The sequence below is a fragment of the Panthera leo genome, chromosome A1, assembly GCF_018350215.1.
Source record: "Panthera leo isolate Ple1 chromosome A1, P.leo_Ple1_pat1.1, whole genome shotgun sequence".
Classification (NCBI taxonomy): domain Eukaryota; kingdom Metazoa; phylum Chordata; class Mammalia; order Carnivora; family Felidae; genus Panthera; species Panthera leo.
Genome location: NC_056679.1, coordinates 138,609,429 through 138,624,111, shown reverse-complemented (window position 1 = coordinate 138,624,111; position 14,683 = coordinate 138,609,429).

Below are 14,683 nucleotides of genomic sequence, written 5' to 3'. Positions count from 1 at the left end.
ACATGCCTAGTAAGAAGTAAGCTTCAGAAAGGAAGCAGCAAAACTTTTTCAAAACAAAGCAGCAAAACAATGTCAAAGAGGTTGTTGCCTGTTTTTTCCCTCTAGGATTTTGATGGTTTCCTGTCTTACATAAGGTTTTTCATCTATTTTGAGTTTATTTTTGTGTATGTTGTAGGAAAGTGGTCGAGGTTCATCCTTTTGCATGTCGCTGTCCAGTTTTCCCAACACCATTTGCTGACCAGACTGTCTTTTTTTCATTGGATAATCTTTCCTGCTTTGTTGAAGATTAGTTGTCCGTACGTGTTTAGGTCCTTTTCTGAGTTCTCTATTCTGTTCCATTGATGTAAGTGTCTGTTTTTGGTCCAGTCTTGATGATTACAGCTTTGTGATCCACCTTGAAATCCAGAATTGTGATGCTCCCAACTTTGGTTTTCTTTTTCAGGATTACTTTGGCTTTTTGTGGTCATTTCTGGTTCCATAGCACCCAAGATTTCTCATCAACTTGACTAAATGTGGGGCAGAAGAGGTAGAGTCTTAGAAGCTCAGAGAGATTCAGCATTGTGCCCTAAATCATTTAACTACTAAGTGATGGAGCTGGATTTTCAACCCAAGTCAGTCTTTAGCTAAAACTCATGCTATTTACTACCACATTAACTGAATTTGCTACCTTGAACAAATTACTTCACCCCCTTAGTCTTGGTTTTCTCATCCATAAAATGGAAATCATATCTCTGTTTCTGGTCCATGGCAGGTGTTCCATTAATGACAATTATTATTGTTAACCATTTTGTTTCTGTTGAACTTGTGTTTGTTGACACTACTTGCTTCTCCTATCTTGCCTATCTCCATCAGGATTGGATACCCTGGTGTTCTAGTGTCTCTTTGTGAAACATCTGGGACACAGCTGCTTGCCTAAGAAGTATATCCTTAGGTACTGAACTATTGCCTTTTTCTCAAGATAAGGTTGAGAATAATCCTCTTCCCAAGTGGATCAAGAAACCACTTTAACATCCATTTTCCTGGTAAGCTTCAGAAAGGAAGCAGCAAAACTTTTAGTAATTCAGACACCACAGCAATGTGACCAAGGAGCTAGGAAGTGAAAGCGACATCACTCTGTTCTTGTCTATCACCTTTGAAATACTGTCTTTCTAAGGTCCTAGTGAGAAAAGGTTTGAGATGGACAATTTTTCCCCAATGATCCTATAATGTCATGTGGTTCTAGAATCTTCTATTCCTCTAATATTACTCCAGCACACACAGCCCACAGGGCTACAAGGTGTTTTGCACATAATCTCTTTTTAATTCATCTTATTCATCTTTGTTGAATTAAAACAAACACATTAAAGACTGATTTTGAAGCAATGGCACATTGCCACCAAAGGCTTATGTAGTGTGTGTGTGTGTGTGTGTGTGTGTGTGTGTGTGTAACAATGAGGCTAATAAGATTAATTATAAAAAATAAGGGGTGTTTCAGAAAGTATTTTGCTAGGAGCCATATTTTCACATGTGGGGACTGAAACTATTTCTGAAAACTTCCAGGTCCCTAGACTTCATGCATATGAACAATTGATTAATCAGGTGATGACATCAACCCACAGCCTGGAACTCGGTAGCTATGGGGCCTGCAAATGCCCATTCTTTCAGCCAAGGGGCTGAGGATGTAAGGCAAAGATTACTCTCAAAAGCTGTGACGGAAACTTTACTGAGAATTTTAAAAATCATCATTGAAAAAAAAAAAATCCTGGACTTTGTCTTTCAGCCAGCAGTCCTCTTGTGGATGGGAACAGATGCTACCCTGGCTAAGTAAAAAGCACAACATGAGCCTTTTTCTTTCTGCCTTTTAAACCAGTAAACACCATCCACTGTGGACCAAAACAAGACAGGTGGCAGCCATTCGAATTGGAAATGAGGCACTGAGATAATAGATTGTGGGATCCACCGTGGCCAGCCTCAAGGGAGTGGCTCCGGTCAGAGGGCTCATTGTTTTTCTCTTTTAATGAGCAGACTCTATAAAATGTACAGCTCCTGATGCCACTTTGATTCCCTAAATTTTATTAATTGTTCTTTTGTGTGCTCTTATTTGCACAATTTACTTTTGATGAACCACGAGTGTTCGTCATGACTGAATAGAGCTGCCTCTCACAGAGACCCTGGGCTTTCTGTGAAGCAACAAAGAAGAAGTGGTTCTATACTGGATGATTCCCAAGGAGTGTGTGAAGTTCTGAAAGTGCCTGTGTCACCTCCTTGGCACAGTTCCTCAGAAGCCAGGTATCTTTAGAGCTGGAGGAATAGAGTTGGAGTTTACAAGTGAAGAAAGCCAGAGGATCCTCAGCCATATTCTGACTGGGAAAGGCACAGTTGTGTGGTGCGGTGAGCAGGGAATGGGTGTTTCTGCTCCTCAGTCAGTGTCTCATCTTTCTGGGATAATGTGCAGAACAGCCCCTTGCTGCTCTGTCTTCTCTGTCCCTTGATTCATGCAAAGTGTGGTGGGGAGACTGGGGAACAAGGCCCATGTTTCAGATTTCTACCCTTTCATACTGTGCCTCATCTTTATATGCCCCAACAACAATACACCCACACCTGCTGGCACTCTGGGCTCAGTGAGTGGTTCCCCTATTGCAGTAAAGCTCTCAGGTAAAACAGGAATGCCTCCTAATGGTGTCCACTTTCTAGCCCCAGTAATGGTAACTTTGATATTTTCACAGAATCTTCTGTGCTTATAACCAAAACTGGGTGGAGTGGATTTTAGTTACCAAGAAAGAGCTGGTTTTTGGAACTATTGGGGAGCAAGGAATATCTTTTTGTTCACTGGAGCCCCTCAGATTAAGCCAAAAGGACTCAGCATTAGGCAGTGTGGAACCATGACAGAAAAATGGGAGCTGATAGTATCAAAAAGCCCAAAGTTTTCATATCTTTGGATCTAGTAGCTGCAACTCTAAGTGTCTGTCCTAGAGAAGAAATATTCAGAAATGTAGACAAAGCTGGATGTGTAAAAATGTATGTTATAGGAGTGGTTTGTGTGTGTGGGGGGGGGGGGGAGAATAATTATTCTAAGGGCTGGCAAATAATCCCTTTAAGAGAGAAAACTGTCTTGGGTTAGCGTCACAACTTCTGGAGTAGTCATGGATATAAAGACGAGGTCCCTCTGGTGATGAACAAGAGCAGACAAAGAGGTAACTACTCTTCTCTGCCTTATGATGTTTGTGGAAATCTAGGGGTCAGGAAAATAGAGGCAAGAAAGGAGAATTCAGAACAGATCATCTGAAAGGGGGGTGGCAGAGAAGTTACAAAGAAATATCTGGCCTGGGGCACCTGGCTGGCTCAGTCGGTGAAGCATGTGACTCTTGATCTTGGGGTTGTGAGTTTGAGCCTCATGTTGGGTATAGAGATTGCTAAAAAAAAAAAAAAAGAAATACACTTATAAAATCTGGGATTATGGGTAAGTTGAGGGAGTGGGTAGGCTTTAGGCATCGATCTGTAAGAGTTTATTTGAATGGGGGAAAATGAAGGGAAAAAGGGGACAAGTTGGATGGGGAATACAGAGGTATCCACCTGGATTCCTTCTTGGGCAGAGCTCTAAGGCCTAAGCAGAGTCATTATTCTCACAGAGGATTTCTAGAGTCTGGCTACTCAAAGCATGTGTTGGGGCCAGCAGCATCAGCCTCACCAGGAGCATTTAGACCCACCCAGACCTCATGAACAAAGATCTGAATTTTAACAAGGTCTCAGGTGATCTGTGTGCACTTTGAAGTTTAGGAAGCACTGCCCTGGGAGACCCATGGTATCCAAGTACATCTCAGAGAGTGAGAAAGAGCAGCATCCCTCTATATCTGCCCAGAGAATTGCTCTGGGTTGGGACACAGTACTGGAAGGATCCAATGGGGCCTTGGATTTTCATGAAGGGTGAGAAGCAGATAGAATACATTCTTCCTGCCATTTTTAGATGGTGGAAACCAATTAAAAGGACTAAGAGAAAAATGTGCAGTGATTACTTTAAAAGAAACATGAGGTATGCTAGAAGGTCTCAAAAATGATACTGAAGTTTGGAGAAAGGAGGGATCTTATACACAAGCCCTCTTTGGGTTAATACTGTCACCAGGACCACTGCAATGGTCTTGGGAAGACTCGGTGACATGTGAGGCTGGTATGATCCTCATTAGAAGCAAAATAGACAAAGGAATATTATATTGCCTATAATATTGTTTTTAAAATATGCTTAGAAAAAAGGATGGAAAGGGTATGTACCTCTATCTCTGAGTGGTTTGGGATTTTACTTTCAGACATTTTTGTACTTTTCAAGTTTTCCACGATGATCATAGGTAAATACAAGTACAAGCAATGCAGCAGAATGTAAATCGTGTCTGCTTCTGAATGGCAAGAGTGTGGATTTAGCCCTCCTTGCATTCTTTTTTGTCCTTTCCAAAGTTTGTCCGTGGGCTATTAATACATGTGTAATCAGGAAAAGAAACAAAAAGGAAGCATGAAATGTAGAATCAAAAGACCTGTGTTCCAGGTGGACCCCTGACCTTAACAGTTGTGTGTTCTATAGTCACATAACCTTGCTCGAAGTCTCCTTGCTCATGTGCAAATGGGACACTGTCACTGATCTTAAGGGATATGAACATGATGGGTGTGGAGGACTTTGTGAACCGGTAAGTGCTAACAAACCTGAGTCCCAAGGCTGGCTTGGTGCTATCATGTGGAACCCTTCGTCAGCTCTCCCCCAACACCCGGTGGGAGGGCAATGGAGAGTGTCTGGTTTCAGCCTCAGCAAGGCTTATCTCTCTCACAAATGAGTGGATACACAGGCCCAACGTGCTTCCCCTTTGGCTACTTTGACTGAGATAAAATTCTCCAACATTCCTTAGTAAAATGCCACCTACCATCTATCAGGCAAGAATAGCCTTTCACATTGATACCATTAGGGTTGGGCCATGATGTTTTCTGTTGATCACCCATTGCTTGGTGTAACAGTGACATTCTTTAGACAGATTTTTGGGTTTCTATATGAGGAATTGTAATTCTAGTTTCAGAGGAGAGCAACAGTAGCAAGAAACCCAAAAAGGATCTACCTCTAAAATCTTGAATAGTTCTCCGAAATCACACTAGTTATAGCTAACAAGTAAATAGAATAGTCTATAAGCCCAATTCAGCATATGTGGAAAACCTCCTTCCTACACAGGCTAAATGTTTCGCTAGAGATCTTTATATATAAAGCCATCTTGGCCCTACAAGCCCAACTTATAAATCATAGAGGGTTGCTGGGTCCAGAAGTATTTTTGACTTGCAGTCTGGGGTGCTGCAGTTCAGGACAATCAGTAGGCTGAGTGGAGAGGCCTCATGTCCCTTGCTTTCTCCTAATATGATTATTGATGTGATGTGAAAACTGGAAGGGCACTGGCTTAGAAGGGTGCTTGGAGGTAGGTCCCCTCCCTGGCGATCCAGTGTCTGATGAAAACACAAGACACCTCACTAGACCAAAGCCCTACTGACCGCACTTTTGAATTTTGCGAGGCAGAGAAATCTAGGGCAAGATTTGCTCTTCTTCACAGTTCTAGGGAGATTTCTTCCTTTGCAGTTGTGGGATGCCAGGCCTTTTGTTAAGACACAACTATAGCCCAGCTCACTGACTTATTTCTTAATGACCATGATCCTCATCAGATACAAGCTAGGCCATTTGTTGGCGAATTTGCCCTTGTTTGTAGTCAATGTGGGATCAACAAATATTGACTGGGCAAACTTTTCCTGGGGGCTGGCCAGGCAGACTCTCTTCCCTACTCTGTTTCTGTGGCTGTTTCACGGAGCTTGGCTGGGCAGAGACTCAAAGAGTCAGCTGGGGAAGAAGGGCCTGCCAGGCAGTGAGAAAGAGACCAGAGACCCTTGTTGGCATGTAGACAACCTATTAACTCTATACCCAGCCAGGTGAGGAGGGCAATATAGCCTCTCTCTCTCTCCTTTCCACATCCTTGCCCTTCAGGCTGCATACCATCTTGTCATTACTTGTTTTTCCTTTCTAGGATGCATCCGATGTTAATTTTCACTGGCTTGCATCTGGAATAAAAAAGGAAGTGGGTTCATGATAGAGGGGACGCTGTGTGTTTTTTCATGGGTGGGTCTTGAAAGCTAGACTCTGGGCTTCTGCAACTTGGGGAGAAAGGTCTGGTGCACAAGGAAAGATCATACAAAAAGTAATTCTAGCTATATTTGTAGGGACTCTAATTTTCCAGGCATTGAGATGGGTATGCAAATATGAGTACATTATTTATTTCTGCTTCATTCCTGGGTTATGGGAGGCCACTACTGGTTTTCCTAAAGGCTGAGTTTTCTTTCCCTTAGGAAAGATAAACCAGCTCTTTGTTGGTGTTGGGCCATTGGCTTCATAAATCATCCTGCATTTCTCCCCTACAGCTACTAAATCTCCGAGGGTAGGAAGATGTGCTTCTTTCTTTCTGAAGGTTGAGAAAGGCAGAGGAGAGTGGAGTTTTCCAGGATTCAGGGCAAGGCAACAGGCATGGTTGGCACATTCCAAGATTAGTAAAACATGAGCCTGTTTGTACCCAGCACTCTACAAACTGCTGGAGCTTGGAAGGAAAGGGCTCAGGGTTGCTGGAATTCAAGAGCAATTAGTCCCCAAGGCCAGCTAGGCATGAAGGGAGTGCAGCCACCCAGCGGGGCCATCTGCCTTTGACAAGGCTCTGTGAGTCTGGCAAAAAGCCTCTTCAGAGGTGATCTCAGTAAACCGATAACCTGAGGCCTCTTCCCTGGATTTCCTTGATTATTCCTTGATTACCAGGTCAAGGGGTTAGGGGTGGTAAAACCATGGCAAATACTGGACTGCTCATGACACTTGGTAAGAGCAGAAGGGGGTCTGAATTTGACACGATTCAGAAAAAAAGTAAAACAACAACAATAACAAACGATGACAGTCCAAAACAGGCCATACTAAATACTACCTTTTGGAAATATACATAGGTGGTAAAACTGTAAGGAAAAGCAAAGGAATAATTATGAGGAAAGCCATATGGGAGGCAGGCTAATGTGATAGGGAGTTGCCTGCTGGATAGGACTGCAAGACAAAGTACAAGACACCAGTTAAATGTGATTTTCAGATAAATAGCAGTATTGTAGTGGAAATATTTCCCAAATATTGTACGAGATGAACTGACATTAAAAAGAAAATAATCCATTGTTTATCTGAAATTCAGTTCCTGGATTTTTAAACATTTTTAAACATTTTTATTTATTTATTTGAGAGAGAGAGAGAGAGAGGTGGGAGGAGGGCAGAGAAAAGAGAGAAAATCCCAAGCAGGCTCCACACGGTCAGCGCAGAACTCGATGTGGAGCTCAGACTCACAATCCGAACCATGAGATCATGACCTGAGCCAAAACCAAGAGTCAGATGCTTAACCAACTGAGCCACCCAGGCACCCGAGAATTTTTGGTTGGTAAATCTAGCTGCTAAACTTCTAAGGGACTGGTAATCTTCTATTTTGTGATGATGGCTCTTCTGTTCTTTGACTGTGGATCTTCACTTTCGTTTTTTATAAATGTACATTTATGTTTTATACACTCTTCTGTGTATATGTTATCTTTCATAAGAATTTTTTTAAGTTTATTTATTTATTTTGAGAGAGAGAGGGAACATGCACACTGGCAGGAGAGGGGCAGAGAGAAAGAGAGAGAGAGAGAGAGAGAGAGAGAGAGAGAGAGAGAGAGAGAGAAAGAGGGAGAGAGAGAATCCCAAGCAGACTCCATGCTATCAGCACAGAGCTTGATGTGGGGCTCGAACCCACGAATAGTGAGATCATGACCTGAGCCGAAATCAAGAGGAGGATGCTTAACTGACAGAGCCCTATTCATAATAAATTTTGTTTAAAAGTTCTCGAATACTGTGAAACAGTCTTTGCTAATTAAAAAACCATCATCTATTTATCCTGTTCCTTCTTCTCCCTACTCTCCCCCAACAAATGTTATGAGTAAGAAATGTATCCATATCCCATTATAGATGAGGCGATTGAAGCTCAAAAGTTAAATAACTTGTCCAAAGTCACAGAACTGGTAAGTGGTAAAATCGAGTTTGAATCTGATTTTATTACTAATTTTACTAATCTAAAGCCTATGCTCCTAACTACTGTAAAATGCTTATATTGTATGGCAACAGACACACACACACAACACAGACCAAAATATGGAAACCTGAAAACATGTTTGTCCTTAGAGCAAGGGATGGTTGAATCATTCTGACAATGGGGTAATGAGTAAAATGTTTTGTAGAAGAGAATAGAAGATATCACCAGACACCAGCACTGAGATGTCACATCTGTTGGAATTATCTGACAAGGATTTTAAAGCAGCCATTGTAAAACTGCGTTAACAAGCCGTTATGAATGTGCTGGAAATAATGAAAGAAAGTGTCAGTAAGAATAAAAAAAAGTAGAGGAAATAAGCAAAAATTTTAGAAGCCAAAAAAAGTAATGGGGCTCAACAGCAGAATGACGAGGACAGAGAAGGAATCTATGAACTTGAAGATAGAATAGGAATTACCCAATCTGAGGAAAAGAGAAAATATAGACTAAAAAAAGGTAAAATGAACAGACATTTCAGAGAACCATGGGACTGTAACAAAGGATCTGACATTCATGTCATCAGAGTCTCAGAGAAGAGAAAGGGGTAAGACTGAAAAAAGTACTCAGGGAAATAATGACTGAAAACTTGGTAAATTTGACACACACAAAAAAATGAGAAACATTCACTTTCAAGTAGTTGAGAGAATTCCAAGCATGATAGATCCAAAGAAATCCATACAAAGACACATTAAAATCAAACATCAGAGGGGCATCTAGGTGGCTCAGTCGGTTCAGCATCAAACTCTTGATTTCAGCTCTGGTCATGATCTCAAAGCTTTGTGGGTTCGAGCCCCGCATCAGGCTCTGCACTGTTAGGGCACTGCTTAGGATTCTCTCTCTTTCCCTCTCTCTCTGCCCCGTCCCAACTTGCACTGTCTCTCTCTCTCAAAATTCATTAACAAACTTAAAAAAAAAAAAAAAAAACAACCCAAACATCTTGAAAGCAATGAGAGAGCAATGTCACTTTACCAACACAGGAAAACCAGTTTGAATGACAGTGGATTCCTCATCAGAAATTGGGACAGAGTGGGGGCGGGGGGGGAGGGCAAAAAAGAAGTAGCACAACATATTTTTAAGAGCTGAAAGAAAAGAACTGTGAGTTCTATATGCTACGAAATTATCCCTCAGGAAGAGAGAAATCAAAACATTCTTGGGTGAAGGAAAACCAGAAGAATCTGTTTCTAGCAGACCTGCTTTGAACGCATGGCTAAAGGAAGTTCTTGACATAGAAAGGGATGAATTCTAAAGCATCTGGAAGGAAGAGAGAAAAAGAGTAAAAGAGTAAAAATATGAATAAATAAAATGGACTTTCCTTCTCATAAGTTTTCTAAATTAGATTTGTCAGTCAAAGCAAAAAGCATAACATGGTCTGATGTGGATTCCAATGTATATAGACGAAATATTTGAGACAATTATACCATAAATCATGGCAGTGGCAGGAGGGACAAGGACATAAAGGGAGGTAAGGTTTCTACACTTCACTGAAACTGGTAAGATACTGTTGCCAGGAGATCTTTGTGGTGATCTGTATCTTGATTATGCTGGTGCTTATAGAAATGTATACATGTGATAAAATGGAATAGAACTATACACATACAGTGTATCAATGTCGACTTCCTGGTTTTAATATTGTGTTAGAGTTATACAAGATGCAACCATTGAGGTAATTAGATTAAGGATACATGCGAACTCTCTGTCACAGCTTTGCAATTTCCTATAAGTCTGCAATTTTTTCAAAATAAAAAGTTGAGTGAGAGAGAGAAAGAGAGAGAGAGAACGAGTAGAGGGCTACAGATCTCATGTTCCTTTGGTTGTAATTGTTTGACTTTAGGGTGTCTAGGAAAAGTCCAAGTGCTTTTAAGATACCCGAGTTCAGGGGTGCCTGGGTGGCTTGGTCGGTTGGGCGTCCGACTTCGGCTCAGGTCATGATCTCGCGGTCCGTGGGTTCGAGCCCCGCGTCGGGCTCTGTGCTGACAGCTCAGAGCCTGGAGCCTGTTTCGGATTCTGTGTCTCCCTCTCTCTCTGCTCCTCCCCAGTTCATGCTCTGTCTCTCTCTGTCTCAAAAATAAATAAAAGTTAAAAAAAAAAAATTAAAAAAAGATACCCGAGTTCAGTGCTGGCTGTATAGAGACTAGTAATTGAATGGAGGCATCTGTGGGTCAGCCTGAAACAAGACGATTTTGTGCGTAGAACACATATTGGTTTCCTGTGCCCTTTCAAGGGAATCGATACACTGATTTTCATCTATCTAGCCATATGTAGCCAGGACATGGTTTATTTAGAGAGTCTCCTCTCCCTATGCATCAAAAGACAGGGAGGCCCACAGACACAGTTTTCCTAGAGAACAGGTTACAAGATAGAGAGCCTTTTGGAATTTCCTCTTCTTCCTCCTCTTCCACTGTGCCCACCGTCTAGCCTGTATGGCTAATGTGTGCAGCGTGTACACTTGGACCCTCTGTGATCCCTCACAGCTCCACCTCCAGACTATACTTCACATTTCCCCACTCCTTTCTTTATCCATTGCCATCTTCCTCGTCCAAGTCACCTTCACTGCCCCTGTGAGTTACTTCAGTATTCTCTTCTTGGTCTCTTTCTTCCGTCTTGCACCCTTTCTCCATTCTCCGCACATCAGTCTGAGTGACATTCTGTGTACATCGGGTCATGCCACACCCTGCTCAGCACCTTGAATAGCTCCCCTCGTACTCAGCATAAAGTTTGCACAGATTACCCCGGCCTGGAGGATCCCACGTGACCTGGCCCTTGCCTATTTCTCTGACTTTATCTCAGAGATTCACTTGGTCTTAGGCACACGGGCCGCTTCTCAGTTCCTCCACTGTCCAAGCTGTTTCACACTGGAAGTCCTCAACGCTCTCCCTGGAATAGGCTTCTTGTGCAGCTGACTCAGACTGTGCACCAGAGCTGGAATGCTCCGCCTCTGAGTGGCCCTCTGTGACCCCCTGCTTAAAGCAGCTGCCGCTTCATTGACTCCCCATTGCACGAGCCTATTAATTTTCTCTAAACATTTACCATGCTTTCTCATGATTCTCGTTGTTTTCTTGTTTATTGTCTATCATTCTCCCAGAAAAGTAAGCGACATGAGGGCAGGGACTTTGCATTCCTAGTCACTGTAGCAGCCCCGATTCAATAAATATTTTGTCAAAGAAGTGAATGAATGAAGAATTATAGACTATTAGACCTGGCAGGGACCTTCTTTCCCCAAGACAAGAAGCCCCCTGGGGACCCTTGGAAGAGGCTGCAGAGAGAAGATAATGACGGTAATCTGACAGGTGCATGCAGCACCTTGGGGTTTGCAGAGCATTTTGAATTATTGTGCCTTCCTTCAACAAATACAGAAAAGCAAATGTCTTTGGGGGTCGCACAGACCACGGCAGTGAGGAGCCTGGACCCAAGGAGGACAGTTGAGCTTCTGAGCACACAGGCACCTGGCAGAGGGCTTTGGAACCAGTGTCCCCACCATGGCCGGCAGGTGAACAGCCTTCACGGTTCACCTAGCAGCAGGGGCTCCAAGTGGTCTATGTTAACCAGATCACCTGACCTATAGCAAAGCTAACAAGGAATGTCCCAGGGAGGGAAGAGCCGTCAAGAAGCCATGGAGACATGTCAACATGATGTGGAGAGAAGAGACAAAGAAGTAGGAAGATAGCTGGTAAATGGATAAATGGAAGCATTTTTTAAGCTGAGCTAGTGTCCTGGAGGCTTCAGTTTGTCAAACCCTCAGCCTCTGCTCATGTGTTCCAGAGAAAGGTCACAGCAGGACCTGGTCTGTGTTCCCGTGAGGGCCTCACGGTGCCTCTCTGGCCTTGGTGCCGAGAACACAGAGGTGGGTACCCAGCTCTGCTGCTGAACTGTGGTGTCCCATGAGATCCTCTGTTGCCTCTGTCTTCTTGAAAAAATGGGAACGATGGCGAGAGCATTTCAAAAGTGACTCTCTGTTGTTGCTTTTCTCTTGTTTCCAAAGACTCATAGTATTCAAGGGACTAACAATCCCCGTCTCTAAAAAGCATCCAGTTGAGCGAGAATGTTACCACAGAAATTCCACTTGCATATACCTTTAATCATGTGGCAAATTACCTTATTAACCACCAGGGAGTCTAGTCTTATTACTTAATTAAACCATCTCTTTCTTTTTTTCTTATTAAAACCACATGGGTTTAAACTTCTGTGTGGTTTTAGATTCTTTTACCTTTCTTTGGATGTCTGTGTAATAATGGCCGCATAAAGAATTTCTGTTATTTTGCGTTGATAACTAAAGGGTTAGCAACATGAAATAAAAGGTGGGGGGGAGGTTGGTAGAGATGGTCTGGATAGGCTCACACTGGCCAGTGACGTAACAGCCACTTGGGTGGTATGAAAGTCTGAGATGTGTACCCGTCACTTATTGCTTCTCTCGCCAAAACATCTGCAATACAAAATCCTGTCATTAGACAGCCCACATGTTAGAAAAACAAAAGGAGAGAGAGAGAGAGAGAAAGAAAGAAAACCCAGTCCCCCAAAATGGCTGGATAAAGCCTCATTATTACTGGTAGGAAATTAGACATTTAAGGTTATACTTCAAAGCAACTATTTTTATTACAAGAGGCTCAACATTTTGATTTATTGGGCAGCAGAACAAGATTGTGACAAATATTTCCACCTCAAAGAACAGACAAATCAGGCCTCTAAGAAGTCATATATTAAGTAGTTTAAAAATAAAGTTTGTTGCAACAATAGTCATAATGATGAAAATTGCATGCTTTTGCTCACAGCCCCCCAATGACTGCTTTAGCATACTTGCCAAGAAGAAGAAATAATTTAATCTTGTGGGAATTTTCTTCTAATCAAAGGAAAGTACTAAAATTTTGTGAAATGAAACAGCTGAGTTGTTAGTAAGTCTGTGGTACCTTTCTCCAAAGGTCAGCACCAAGCAGGGCCTGTTTACAATCCTGTATCTCAGTCTAAAATGCACCAGTCTAGAGAGATGTTAAGAATGTAGAATGGGTTCTGAGGAATCTATAAAGATAATTAAAGAATAAAACATAGGGTTTTGAGACAAAGCTGAAGGAATTTAGAATATTCAGCCTTGTTAAAAAACACACACATACACCAACCTAGAGGGTTAGGTTTTTAACCATTTTATGTAGCAGGGTTATGTTGCACTAAAGGCTGACCATCTTAACCCACATCCATCTGGACACAACCTTTTCTCTTATGACATGGACAGTTCTGATTAGATTGAGTTAGAGGAAGTTTTCAGTGAGAGTGTGCACAAGTCAAACTGGAAGACAAGTTTCTCAGACAGGATGTAAAGTCATCTTCTCTGTAGGTCTCTGAATAAAGAAGCACATATCTGCCTAGGTGTGGGAACAGAACTTAATGGAAAGAGCGCAGGCTGTTGATGTGAGGCTCATAGCTTGGGTTCTAGTCTCAGCTCAACTGTCGATGGACTCTGTGACTTCTGGCCAAATCACTTCACTTCTCTGGCCTTGGTTTCTCATCCATAAAATGAAGATTGGACTAGGTGATCTAAAAGACTTTGTGCATGACATTTTGATTCTAGGAGGGAGACAGAATGATCATAGGAGAGCAATAGGGTCCTTCTTTATTTTATTCTTAAGGCTCCACTTGCTTGGAAGGGAAGTTTATGTACGTAAGTGTCTCTGTAGGTATGAGTGTGGTTATATTGGAGGGAGGGAAATGGAGATTCTATGCACCCTAGGTACGTTCATAAAATTCTAGGTGTAATTTGAACTTACATAAATTACTTTCTCCTTTAAATGCCATGTAAACAAATTCTAGTGATGAATGCTTTGTAAATTGAGTAATCACTGCCACATTTTATTTGTAAGCACACATTATCATTTGTCAGGGGGCCTGCTGCAATTCTGAATGCCATGCTGAGTTCCATCAATGTGCGTGTGAATTAACTTCTCGGTAATGCTGAGTGCTTCCACAATCCTCCTAAGGACTGGGATAATGAATTTCAAGGAAGTGGGCCTCAAATGCTAACAGAATTCTGTTGCATGTTTTAAATCTTCAAAAGCTAAGTACATCTTGCTCAGTCCCCTTTTTTCTTTATTATAAAGGCACTTCCCTGAGGACAACATTGCCCTGGGAGTATTTCCTAAAGGGAACAGAGAATCTTGGAGAGACAGAGTCCTGGTGAGTTGGGAGAGAGGAAGGAAGCCAGCACAGAGCTCTCATGCCCTAGAACGGCTCCCTCAAACTCATCAACTGACCATTATTGGGCTCCCAACTTTGGACTTCAAGACATTTGGAAAATGTTCATAAACATGTTCAGAATCCCCTGGTGTAAGCAAAACATTTTTATAAGATTGTAAAATAAAGAAAACTGGCACACATTTTGTTTGAACAAGTGTGCTGGCGATTTCTTTTCATAAGGTGATGGACTCTTAAACAAGACTTAGTAATTGCTCTTGGGGAATTTGGCCTCTTAATTTTGGAAAACACAATAAAATACATGCAAATCTCTAAACCTTGTAGATGACAGATCCTAAACCTCAGGCACATGGGGAGAGAATGTGAACAAAAGAGGACCC